We start from the raw sequence: 12,577 nt of genomic DNA, 5'->3' as shown, positions 1-12,577 counted from the left end.
TCTGCCTGCCCACATGGTAGGCCAAAGCTGCCAGGGAATTAACACTCCTCACCCTTAACCTAAGAAATCCGGCTGGGCGCAGTGGCTCATGCCTGTAATCCCAGCACTTTGGGAGGCCAAGGCGGGTGGATTACCTCAGGTCAGGAGTTCGAGACCAGTCTGGCCAACATGGTGAAAACTCATCTCTACTAAAAAAACACACAAAAAATTAGCCAGGCGTAGTGGCATGCGACTGTAATCCCAGCTACTCGGGAGGCTGAGGCAGAGGAATTGCTTGAACCAGGGAGGAGGAGGTTGCAGTGAGCTGAGATCATGCCACTGCACTCCAGCCTGGGGGGCAGAGTGAGACTCCATCTCAAAAAAAAAAAAAAAAAAAAAAAGCGTTCAACCATTGCCTCAGCATAGGGGTATAAACACCCCTGCTCACTCACTCCTCAGGTGGTCCCACTGAGGCTTGAGTTCTCACTGGCTCCCATGATTTCCCAGGGGGATTAGGCTCCAGTTGCCACCAGAGATAGATGGCTTGAAAACCTGCCGTTTGTGGGCTGCCTTCCTGCTTGTCTCACCACCTATTTGTGTTTTCTGGGCCCAGCTCCCAAATAAATTACTTAGACTCAAACCCTGGTCTCAGAGCCTGCTTCTAGAGGAACCCAGACTAAGAAACCCCTTCAGGCTGGGTGACCTGGGAGCAGTACTCAGCACAGTCTGAGCCTCAGTCTTCCCAATCATTAAAGAAGGGACATGACCCCAGCTCTACTCTGTTCTGCTTAGGGTTCCAGATATCCCAACAGATGCCAAATAAATACTGGGACTTTGTTATTCTCTGCAACAAAATCATTTACACCAAGTCAGGCCTGGAAGGGTCACCAAGCAGACTTCACAGCAGACCATGACATCCACAAGGAAACAGGAACAAGGACGCTAGAGGAGAGAAAGGATTCAGTTTTCAGCCATTTGAAGGCAGCTGGGGAAGCTTGGCCCACACATCACTGTGAGAAGGTGAGAAGGGGTCACCTGATTTAATTTGCAGGAATCTCTAGTTGTTGCCACCTGCTTTACTAATTAGAAAATTACCTGCCAAATGGGTTCTCCCCCAGCATCTGCCCACCAACTTGCTGACCAAGTCCTGCCTCCCTGACCTCATTCCCTCCACAGCTGTCTCTCTCACACACCCCCTCCACACTAGGCATACACTGTTCCTACTCAAGTCTCCAGGTTCGTGGAAGATCATGGGGTAGCCAGGAGCAGCCAAGGATGAGTGGGTCCCCAGTCTGAGCCTTGCTTGTTATATCACCTTAGAAAAACACCTCCCCTCTATGGAGCTCATTCTCCTCATCTAAGAAAAGGGCAGAAAATGACTCCAAGGCCAGGAAGGTCTCATCCTCATCTGGATGGAGCTCTCCATTCCTTCCATAGCTGTTTTTTATTGTGTGTCTACTATGAACCAGGCCCTGTTCTAGGTGCTTGGGATATACTACTGAATGAACCAGAAACAGTCCCTGCCTGCATAGGGCTTACTTTTCCATTCTAGAAATCAGCACTTGCTGGAAAGAATAGCCCTGCTGTGGCAAAAGCACTAGATCACCCAAGTGTTCTGATGAGATAACTGGCCTCACTCTCCTCATCCCCAGCTGCAGTACTCTCCCCATCCCTACCCTCACCACAGATTACCAAGTGCCTGACATCCCAACCTACATCCGTTCAATTTAATTAACACATGGCCTTCAAAAGACTTCTGTAGAAGGAACATTACCAGGGAGTAAGAACTACATTAGCCATACCTTATAAGTATGAAGGTGTGATTCCTATGTGGAGGGCCAGGTCATGCTGCAAGACACAGAAAGCACAAGATGGGGAAGCAAATCCTTCTTAAAATGCTCATCTTTCTACTGGTCCCATCTCAGACTTTTCAGACAAAAATCATGCTGCTCCATTTAAGCTTAACTCTGGGCAAGACGTAGAGTCTTTCTCTCTGATGTGGACCCTGGACAAAGGCAGAGAAGTTCTTAAGCCTCCTTCAGCCCACAGAGCCGGGCCTCCATGTGGATTATCCATTTCTCTGCTCATTCATCTTTGGAATCTTCATGCTAAGCAGCATTCCCCGCCCCGATGCCTCCCCACCACCTGTGTATGTGCATTGCAGGAGGCATGCTCATTTCAGTATCAGTCTGTGCAAAGCCTAATTAGGGGGTTAATTAGCAACCTCTCCTCACACACCCACCCACCAGCAACACACACTCGATGGCATAGTGTGCATGTGGCAGAGCTGGGGAGAGGGTTTACGGGATTAACTGCCCTTTGGAATTAACTCTACTCCATCAGTACGGACAATTCGGCAATGACAACAGAGACTGAATCACTCAATCAAGGTTCACATGAGCTAAGAGGGGGTATGAGGGCAGATCAGGCCTGTTTTCCTTCTGCTCCCCACCCACTTTCTCTGACTCCTCATCTCCCAGTTCACCACTTTCCAAGTAGAAGTAGTTGGTGAAGTATAAAAAGCCCTGTGCACTGCTTGAGCATCAGGAAACCTGGATGCTAGTCCCAGTACTGTCCCTAATTTGCTGTGTGACCTTGGGTGAATGCCTATCTCCCTCTGCGCCTCAGTTTCCTCATCTGTCAAATAATAGGCTTGAATTAGACAAGAATAAGAACCATTGTGGACACTTACTGTGTGCTATGAACTTGGCCCTGTACTAAGCATTTTCCATGTAACATCTTATTTAATCCTATGTTAATTTTATTCTGTTCCCTGCTCTCTCTTCAGCTGGTGACCAATAAATATTTGTTCAATGAATTCTTCCAACACCTCTATGAAATAAATACTACTATGATCCCACTTTCCAGAAGGGAAAACTGAGGTATAGAGGATTAAGTAAGTTGCCAAGCTCACCCAGCTTAGTGAATGGTAGAGCCTGGATCTGAATCTGGCAGGTCTGGTTGTAGACCTGCATGCTCACCTCCTATGCTGCTCCCTCCTTGATAATCTACTGACCTTAGATGTGAGTCAGAGCAGGGTCTTGGTCCTGTGTACTTCAGAGCATTGGCCCAGGGTGAGCACCTGGTAATGCCCCATGGAAGCCGGCTAGCATCATTTCTAATGTCCTTACATTGATGGCCCTCACTTGAGCCAGTACAGATCATTGAGGATACACTTAGTCATCCATTCATTGTCGTTCAACCAATACACGTATTGAGTACCTACTGTATTCCAAGCACTAGGGACACAAAAATGAACAGGACATGGCTTCTGCCCTGGAAGGTTTACCATATTACAACAAAATGTGGTGCATGTTACCTAAGAGAAGTGATGCTTGAACTGAGCCAGGGGAGCAGGCTCAGAAGCAAGTCAGTGAAGGTGGGTGGGCAAGGGGGTTCCAGGAAGAGGAAATGGAAGTGGAGAGTGTGGGGGCAGCAGAGAGCTCAGCACTTTCAGTGGGGGCTGAATTGAGCAGTGGGGAGAGGCGAGGGCAGATCTGAGCACAACCAGGGCAAACCCCAGGGGTGCTAACCATGGGAGAGTCACCCCTTCTGCAGGGGTTGAGGAAAGAGTTAGGGGACTCACCACTTGGCCCAGACACTGAACTCAGTGTTCACCATAGATTATCAGTTTTGTTCACAGCTGTGTTTTCAGTACTTAGAACAGTGTCTAACACAGCAGGTTATCAATACAATATGTGCTGAGGGAGTGAAAGAATGATTCTAATTCTCATAACAACCCTTTAAAATTAAGAAAACTGAGGTTCAGAGAGGTGGAATGACTGGTCTATATTGATAAGCAGTGGGACCAGGACTTAAACACTGGTATGGTCCCAAATCTGCCCACCCAACCCTGTATTCACGTTCTTTTCTATAAGACTGTGAGGTTCCTCCCATAAGGGGCAGAGAATACCACCCCTTGACTTTGAATTTGACCATATGACTTGCGTTGGCCAACAGAATAAAGTGGAAGTGATGTACAGTTCCAGCCTTCAGATTCAAGAAACCTCCTAGGGTCCTCTTGTCTTCTTGTGCTTCCACCATGGCCATGACAAGAATATGCGTGGCCCAGCCTGCTGGTCTCAGGAGTAAGATGAGAGTCATGAGAGCACAGCTATGTGCACAGCCTCTCCAGTCAAACCAGGCTCAGCATCGCTGCTTTCGGCCATTGAGTTTTAATGTGGTTTGTTACTCAGCAAGCACTGACGAATACAATGGGGATAGGAAAGGTGATGTGTAAAAATTGTCTGATAACACACAGGGGAAGCAGGTGAGTCTATAGGGCATGACAGAAAGGCTTCCCAGAGGAGGAGGCATTTGAGTGGAGGCTGAAATGATGAGTAAGATTTATCATTTATTCGATAAACTTGAAGTGTGCACATGCCATGTGCCAAGCACTGTCCTAGGTATTAGAATTGCTCAAAGGAGAAGGGGCATGGAAGGGCATTTCAGGCAGAGGGAACAGCATATGCAAGAGCAGAGTGGTGCTAGGACAGTGTGGCATATCTGGATATTAAGGGTGTGTAGGACAGAGTGGGTGATGAGGCTGCAAAGGTAGGCAGGGCCAGGTGGAGCAGTTCAGGCCTGACTCTGAGGTCACAGAGACCCCTTAAGGATTTTAAGTAATCTAGTGATGAGACTCAGCTTTGGTTTTAGGCAGAATCCTCTGGCAACCATGAGAACTGTAGCAGGAAACAGGAAGCCCAGCCCGAGAGGAGATGATGCTGCAGTTCTGGCGTACGGCAGTGATGAAGGGGTGGAGGAGTGCAGAGGGGCTGGGAGAGAGGACAGGCAGCTTAAGGATGTGGGCTGAAGAAGGAGGTACAGGGAGGGGGAGCAAGCATGACACTCTGGGCTCTAGTCTGGGCAACTTGGTGGGAGGTTATAGAACATGGGAGGTGGGTCATTTTGGGGGCTAGAGCAGGGAAAGAAGAGCAAACACTAGGTGTATGCTCCCATTGTAGGAGAAGCCCCCTCCCTTGCAGACCTGGGTCCTGCCTAACCACCCAGCCATCTGTCCAACACAGCCAGAGGCATCGTGGCCTTCCTGTCCTTTCCTATCACTCCCGTCCTCATCAGGAAGGTCTCCTCTAATGGCCACTGCTGTTCATATAATCTGAGGAGGATGAGCAGCTGGCTTTGTGCTGACACAGTGGTGCCGGCAAGGAGAGGGGCCTCTGGAGGCTGGTGCAGAGGCTGCGGTAGGGAGGGGTGGAGAGTTGCCATACCTTAGACCTGTCCCCCTCTGCCCAGGCCTGGCTAGCCAGCCTCTTCATGGTCTCCATGGCAGATGCTTGGCCGTGAATGCAGCTGGGGAGGCTGCCAACCCTGTATCACCACCGAGCACCCTCAGAGGGGCAGCGCCCAGCAGCCAGGAGCAGGGTGGGAACATTATCTCAGTTCTGTCCCAGGCAAGCTAAGAGTTAGAGGACCAATGACATACACACAGGAACAAACAGGCCAGGCAGGAGAAGCCACTAGAGAGACAGTGAAGAGTGCTGGGAGGCAGACTCCAAGTCCTTCCTTCAAAGGCATGGAGCCGTGTCGCTAGAGAGACACAACTAGAGTCAGAGAGGACTGTGCAGCCGGAAGGAAAGAGAGAGAGAAGAGGAGGGGACAGGAAAAGTGTGTATGCCATAGTATGTTGAATAGAGGAGAGAAGAGAGGAGGAAGGGGAAAGGAAGGGAGGATGAGAAGGATTGGGAATCTCACATGGAGCCTGCCAGCAGCAAGGCACTCTTGTGGTGCCCTGAAGGAATGGGGATTGGAGTGGGGAGAGGCTTAGAAGGGCACTGACACCCCCTTTCCAGACAGGATCTCAGAGTCCCAGGCACCTGTGAGCTGAGGCTGGGGACTGGAGCAGCCAGAGAGAGGGGGCTTCTTTGACAATTTGAAACAAAATGTGCACAGCTTTCTAATACTAACAGCCTGTTATTAAAATCAAGTGCTATTTTGCAAAATGCATTTGCCAGAGAATCACTAATTACAGGCAAGGCACATTTCTGTGTGTTGGTGCCGATTAATCCTGAACGGTTTAAGCAGTCGAATTTTATACATATAATTATCACTCAAGATTCACTAAACAGCAACAAGATGCTCTGGGCTCTGCCCTTGAGGGACTGTGTGGCAGGGAGGGGAGGAGGCAGGGAGGTGTCCAGACAAGGAGGTTCTAGCTCAGGCTGGGCTGTACTGTATCACGTGCTGGCAATGTCACCTTGACCCACCTCTTCTTATCAATCTCCTACATCCTGGAATAGAACAGAATAAAGACACCAATGAAAAGGGAGGGGTGGGAGAAGCGGAACACAGCCCACAGGGGAGCTGCTGGCAATGCTGCACCCCTTCCCAAACATGGCCCCATTATGAGACCGAAATAGCTGTGGGCTTTGAAGCAAAATGTATGTTCCATTCTTCCATGGTCTTGGATTTTCATCTGTGAAATGGGCTGGCTGAAGAGTTTCTAAAGGATTAAGGCCATGCCTCCAAGACCAGAAGGAAGACAGGGAGTCTTTATGGGGTCCTATGGTGCTGCTCAGCCAGAGAGGATGGGTCCTCACACAGCCAGATGTTGTATGTGGTGCTGCCAGCTGCAAGGCATGCTGGGAGGTCCTGCTGGGAAGGGGTGGCAGGGAGCTGGGGCAAGCTTGCACCAGTGCAGGGAAAAACACGGAAAAACTAAATGGCAATGTGGTACTGAAGGCCGGCCGACTGCCATTCTGGGAGCAGGGAAAAATTCAGATAAAAGTCACGCTCTGCCTAGAGGGTTCCCAGGAAGGTGGTGTCATATGGGCTTCTGGGCAACAGCAAGGGAGTTGAGGTATTCGAGTGGGACCCCATGGAGCAAGAAAGTTGAGTGTCCAGCCAATTTTGCAAGAAGAAAAGGCCCAGAGCTCCAGCCTGCTACCTAAGGCACAGGCTTGCCCCAATCTCAAGGGAAGCTGGAGGGTGGTATGAGGGTGTGGATTCTTGGGGGTACTGGGTAGGTAAGGCAGAGAGGTTCTTGTCTGCACACAACTCTAAGAGGACAACTTCCCTCTGCACCTCCCTCATCTCCTGCCCCTAACAACAGGTGACCAGCTTTCCCAAAGGCAGCTGGGATGGAACCAGCAACCAGGGGCTGGCGAGGGGACTGTATAAAGGTTGCTGTTTCCCACCTACACCAGAATTCCAGGGCCCTGGCCTGCCTCCTACTCCAGAGCCCCTTCCTATGGAGGAATCCTGGGAGCACAACAGTTTGAACAGTGCTGGCTTAGAACCAGGCAGCTGCATCTATGTGGGACCCCATAGGGGTTTCAAAGAAAAAAGAGGGAATCAGGGATGATGGCCACTCATGCCTTCCCTGAGCCTGTGTCATGTTTGTGACTCTGCCCTCTGTGTGACGGGCAGAAACTGGGGCCGAGTGTCAGGTGCAGGGCCTGCAGTGGATGTGAATGCACCTGTCTGGAAGGAGAGTGGTAATAAGGGAAGGACAGACACACAGGCACTGGGCCAAGTTAGCAAATCTGCTGTCAGAATGGCGTTAGAGAGACTGAGTGTGACACACGGTGTCTCAGCACGTGTGAGCTTTCCTTTTGTTACCATGGTTCTGGTTGTTTCAGGGGCTCGAGGGGCCATCTGAAGCCCAGAGGAACAACAGACTATGTGTCACTGGACCAAATGAGATAACACCTGTGAAGGTACCTGCCACACAGTAGGTGCTCAATAAAAGCTCAATGCATGGTGAATTGGAACCTTTATCCTCTTTCTGGAGGACTCTGGCCTCCAGTTTTACTCCTGCAGACAGGCCCCTTGATGCATCGCCCACCTAACTCACCAAGAGTGGGTTTCACAAGCACCCCACCCACACCCTAACCCTGGGCCTCAGCCCCATGGATCCAAGTGGTGAAGGATAATTTCATCACAAAGCCAACTCTTTTTTGTTTGGTTGGTTTTTAGTGCTTTAGGACCCTAAAGCATCTTGAGGTGATTTTTTACCAATAGCCCTATGAAGAAGGCATAACAAGACTTTACCAGAGACGCTACAAATAATACCTTCGATCCACTGAGCACCTACTCTGTGTCAGCCCAGGGCAGGAATTGGCATGCATGAGCATGTATGATTTCACCAGAAGTAAGTTCTATCATTGGCCCTGTTTACTCATGAACACATGAAGCTTGCTATGAAAGGTTAAGACACCCAAGGCCACAAGGCAGTCCCATGGCCATGCTAAACCTGCCTGCAGCAGAGCAGGAATGCCAACCCCAGGTCTGTGCTTGAGGTCCTGTACTTCTGTCTCTGTGACAGCAAGAAGAGGTGAGTTGACTGGCCCAAGGTCACAGAAGCTCAAAGCTGGGTCTTCCCAGGGCCAGTACTCTTCCAACTGCCATCCAACTGCGTCTGCATAGAAGGGCACGGGGAGGGCTGGGGAGGCCACCCCAAGCTGCATGGCACTTCCCAGCAGTTGCAGGAAAATTACGTGCTGTTTTCCTCATCATCGTGAACAACAGGGGCACAGGAAACCTGGGGGATAATGTCCCCATTAGCCTGTTTTCTTAGCACGCAGAGGGAGATATTTTAAAAATAAAATAGAACTACATCCAAATTTGATACACTAACCTACCAAAACGCATGCAGATTTTACAATACAGAAAATTCCCATCAGAGTCAACTCAGTTATCCCCCTGCCTCTAACAGGTGTCCCATAACCAGGACAGATCAGCTGGATGCCTGCCTGTCCTGATAACTGATGCTGTAGGCCAGTCACCTCCTGCTACCCTGACTTACTGCTTCCCACCCACCACCCGCCACACCTCTAACACACACTGACACACACACACTCTGTCATACACACACACACCCCTGCGGCCCTCATCTCTTGTCTCTCTTTGGCTGTGGAGTAGATAAAGCCTGGCCTCTGGTGTCCCATTTTTGTACCTTTTCCATCTTTCTTGGAGACCTGGCTCACGCAGGCAGGGGGCCGAGGCGCTTCCTCTCACTAACTCTGTGGGCAGCCCAACCAGCCTTTAAACTGTGTCTTTTCATATATAACAAAAGACCTTTCTTTTTGTCTTTAAAGGAACTTGGGGGGCCAAAGAGATGGTGGTCAATATTCCCAGGAGAGAGGGGCCCTCGAAGTGCCCTGAAATCAGGCCATGACAGAAGCTTATAGAAAACTGGATCCTAATAGTAACAACTCATTCTTATCCTGAACCCCTACCCCCTGACCTCCAACCCCTGCCTCAGAAAACGGAGTCAGGGGTCAGTGATTCTAGAAGCTCCATACCCTGCTCCTTTATTTCCTGTTATAAAGAACCACAAAGGCATTGTGGCAAAGGTAATGAGCTTGGAGTAAGGAGAACTGGGTTCTAGTCTTGGCACTGCACCTACATTACTGTGTGACTTTAGGAGAGTCACTTCCCCTCTCTGGACTTCAGTGAATCATCTATAAAATACAAAGTGGGCATAAGTGGACTTCAAGATTCTCCAGTCCTGGCCACCTCATTTCTGATTCTGTGACAAGGCAGTGTCCCCACCTGGCCCTGGCTCCGCTGTCCTCCTCTGGAGCCATGCTGGTGATTTCAGCGGGGGAGCAGGACACAGGAGCATTCCATAGGCCACTCCCTTGCTCACCCCTGCCTGGAGCAGTCTCAGAAATCACCCCGGAAAGCAAGGGTGGCCCTGCTGCAGGCTGGCTCTACTAGGCAAATTACAGCCTCTCAAGGGTGCATATGACAAATGACGACTAAATGGTTTGCTTTCCCTATGCAAATGAAGCCACCAATTTACATTCATTTGCACCTGATGGGTGTCTGAAATGGTGAGATTTGATTTGTGCCTGATCTGTAAGTGTCTAATTTATTAATCAATAAAACGTCATGTACAGGCTTGAGGATCCCCAGTTCCAGCCAGCCTCCCATATATATGTAAATAATGCAATCTCTCAATCTACTTGTTATGTAAATGTTAATATAAAACTGACAGAAATATGCATCTGCAGAACTTTATGAGCAAAGAGAACTGAGATTTACACATGCTCCAAGCCTACCCTTTGCCCCTCAGCTCTTGTGGTGCCTCCTTCCTCTTGCCACACCTTCTTACTTTCCCCTTAGGTCAGTTGACCCATCTCACTTTCTCCAGGAAGCCCCCCTGCTCCAGCCTCCCACACTGCCAGGCCTCCAACCACTAGCCCTGGCTCTTACGTCCTGGACAATCTTGCTTTTCTCTGGCCCTGGAACTTTGCGCCCAAGACCACATAAGACACAGTCTTCCCCCAAGTTCTTCCCTTTCCATTTCTGTGCTGAAATTTACCCCCCTCCAAGGGCCAGCTACACGTCACCATCTTTAACAAATACACACTGAACACGAAGGCACAGCACCGGTGCTGGGAAGAGGGAGAGAGAAAAGGTTCCTGTTCTCAAGATGTTCTTGGTTTAGTAGCAGTAATGTTTCCTTGGCTAGGTGCAGGGCACAGTTCTGAGCACTGCCTATGGGCTGACTGCTTAATTTGCACAATAATCTCTGCAACAAGGGTGCTACTGCTGTCCCCATTCCACAGAGGACAAAAACAAGGCAAACTAGCAGAACTGGGGTTGAATCCAGCCAGCGTGCTCTGCAGCTAGTCACAACACTACAGTTTGGCCTTTACCCAGTGAGCAAAAAGGTCATTTCAAGCAAATGTGTGTGTGTATGTGTGTGTGTGTATGTGTCACCATTCCAAGTGCCAAATTAAGTCACTTCTATAGTTCTCCTTGAAGGGGCCACAGAACAAACCTTAGTAAAGACGGAAAATGACAGCTTTTGCCTCCTCCCAGTTCTGATCTGCCCTGTTCTGGTTTCCTAGCCTAGGCTCCCAGGAAGGCGTGACCTTGCCTGGATCTTGTGAATGAGCATCTGTCTGTAGCACACCAGTTCTCCACACCCGCATGACGTTCTCTCCCCTGCCCTTGAGCTCTGGGGGTTCCACCACGGCAGCATTCTCCATGTCTGACTCCCACTCTCTGTCCACTGTGAGGGCGAGGCCAGCTCTTCCCTAAGAGCTCAGCAACATGCCCAGCACTCTGCAGACCTGTGTGGCCCGTTGGGGGCTTCCTTTTGGATGTGGCCATCGGGTCCCTCCCCACTCAAACTCCTCCTGCATCTCTTGTCCCTGCACACCCACCACCTCATTAACCCAAGACTCAGGAACCACTCTTAGCCCACATTTTAAGATGAAAGGGTTGAGATCTGGGGAATGAAGCTAAGCTCACAGCATCACATACCTGGGAGAAGGTGCAGACAGATTCAAAGCCAGGTCTGCCTGGCTCCCGGGACCATTCCTTTGGGCAGGACTGGTCATTGCCTGAACTGGGTGACCTCAAAGGGACTGAGTAGGATTAAAAGGTTGCACTGAGGGCATAAATATGGATTTGTCAGCAGGAGCTCAGTGACACAAGGCTGTAACTCCAATGTGGCCAAGGGAAGGGCCCCTAAGCATGAGACCAGTGACATCAAATAGCAGTGTTTCTAGAGATTCCTTTGGAAGAGCAGCATTTCACTCATCCTTGAAAGCAAAATGGAAATTGACCTTCTTTGCACTGGAGAGCTATTTTCCAGAAGCTGCCTGAAGGAAGGCCTAGAGCTGCAGACAGCCTGAGCCTCCTCTTCCAGGGCCTTCTCTAACAATACATTCCAGGACAGCCAAAGTCATGTCAGAGATAGAAAAATGAAAAGGGACAAGGTAAGGACTAATGTTCAACGATGCTTCCTCTGCACCAGGGGCTTGGTAGGTTTTATTTCATTCATTTGACCCTGTAGCCTATGATGTGACGTACACAGTGAGACAAGATCTTTACCTAAAGCTACACAGACAGCAAGGGGTCGGACCAGAATTTCAGTTCAGGTCTTTCTGACCACAAAACCCGGACTCCTTCTAGGACCTCAGAGTCTCCAGTCATGGAAGGAAAAGGCCTGGAGCCACTGTAGATGATATGTCAGTCTGAAATATGAGAAGGAAGTTAGATTTTAAATCATTGAGAAAGAGAACCAATATACACTTGGCTAAAGATAGGGGGATTATGTAAGCAATTAAGGAGAAAGGTACCATAGTGTATTTGACCAGGGTTTGAAAATCATATGACATAAATTATTTTACTCATTAAGGATCACTTAATGATGCTGTTTTTAAAGTAATTACAGCAAGAGCACCTTAAGGCATTTGAAACTACATGCTTATGTTCTAAATTTGAGGCCAAGTTCAGTTTGTAGTTTGGGTCGTATAGAGGAGACAGAGGAACCTCCTGCCACCAGACCTAACAATAATCATAGCTATAATAGCTATTATCATATGCGTTACTAACTGAAAATGCCCTAAACACACAAACTCACATAATCCTACAAAGTGACTGTTATTATTCCCATTTATGGAGGAGAAAATGGAGTCTCAGAGAGGTTAAGTAAACTGCCCAAGGTCACACTGCTGATTAAGGCCAGAGCAGGAATTCAAATCTGGTTTCTTTGACCAGAGGTTAAATACTTAACCCCTACAGGATAGCCTAGCTTTTACAAAAGAGGTATCTTAAAGCTTCAATTTTCTATTGTCAACCTTTGAATTCTAACAGGGTAAAGATCACATGTGTTACC

General features: G+C 49.1%; 1 protein-coding gene across 1 annotated transcript in view; it reads right to left on the bottom strand.

Annotated features, from left to right (window-relative positions):
* Positions 1-12,577, bottom strand: part of LRFN2 (leucine rich repeat and fibronectin type III domain containing 2) — a 189,377-nt gene that overhangs the window by 119,693 nt on the left and 57,107 nt on the right. Inside the window, exon 2 of the mRNA XM_011944204.1 lies at positions 11,875-11,882. The gene's annotated coding sequence lies outside the window, so the exon portion shown is untranslated. The remainder of the gene's footprint in view (positions 1-11,874; positions 11,883-12,577) is intronic.

The sequence above is a fragment of the Colobus angolensis genome, unplaced genomic scaffold (assembly GCF_000951035.1).
Source record: "Colobus angolensis palliatus isolate OR3802 unplaced genomic scaffold, Cang.pa_1.0 Scaffold105, whole genome shotgun sequence".
In the NCBI taxonomy this organism is placed as follows: Eukaryota; Metazoa; Chordata; class Mammalia; order Primates; family Cercopithecidae; genus Colobus; species Colobus angolensis.
Note: the sequence above shows the minus strand (reverse complement) of the source record. Positions and strands in the feature narration are given on the sequence as shown.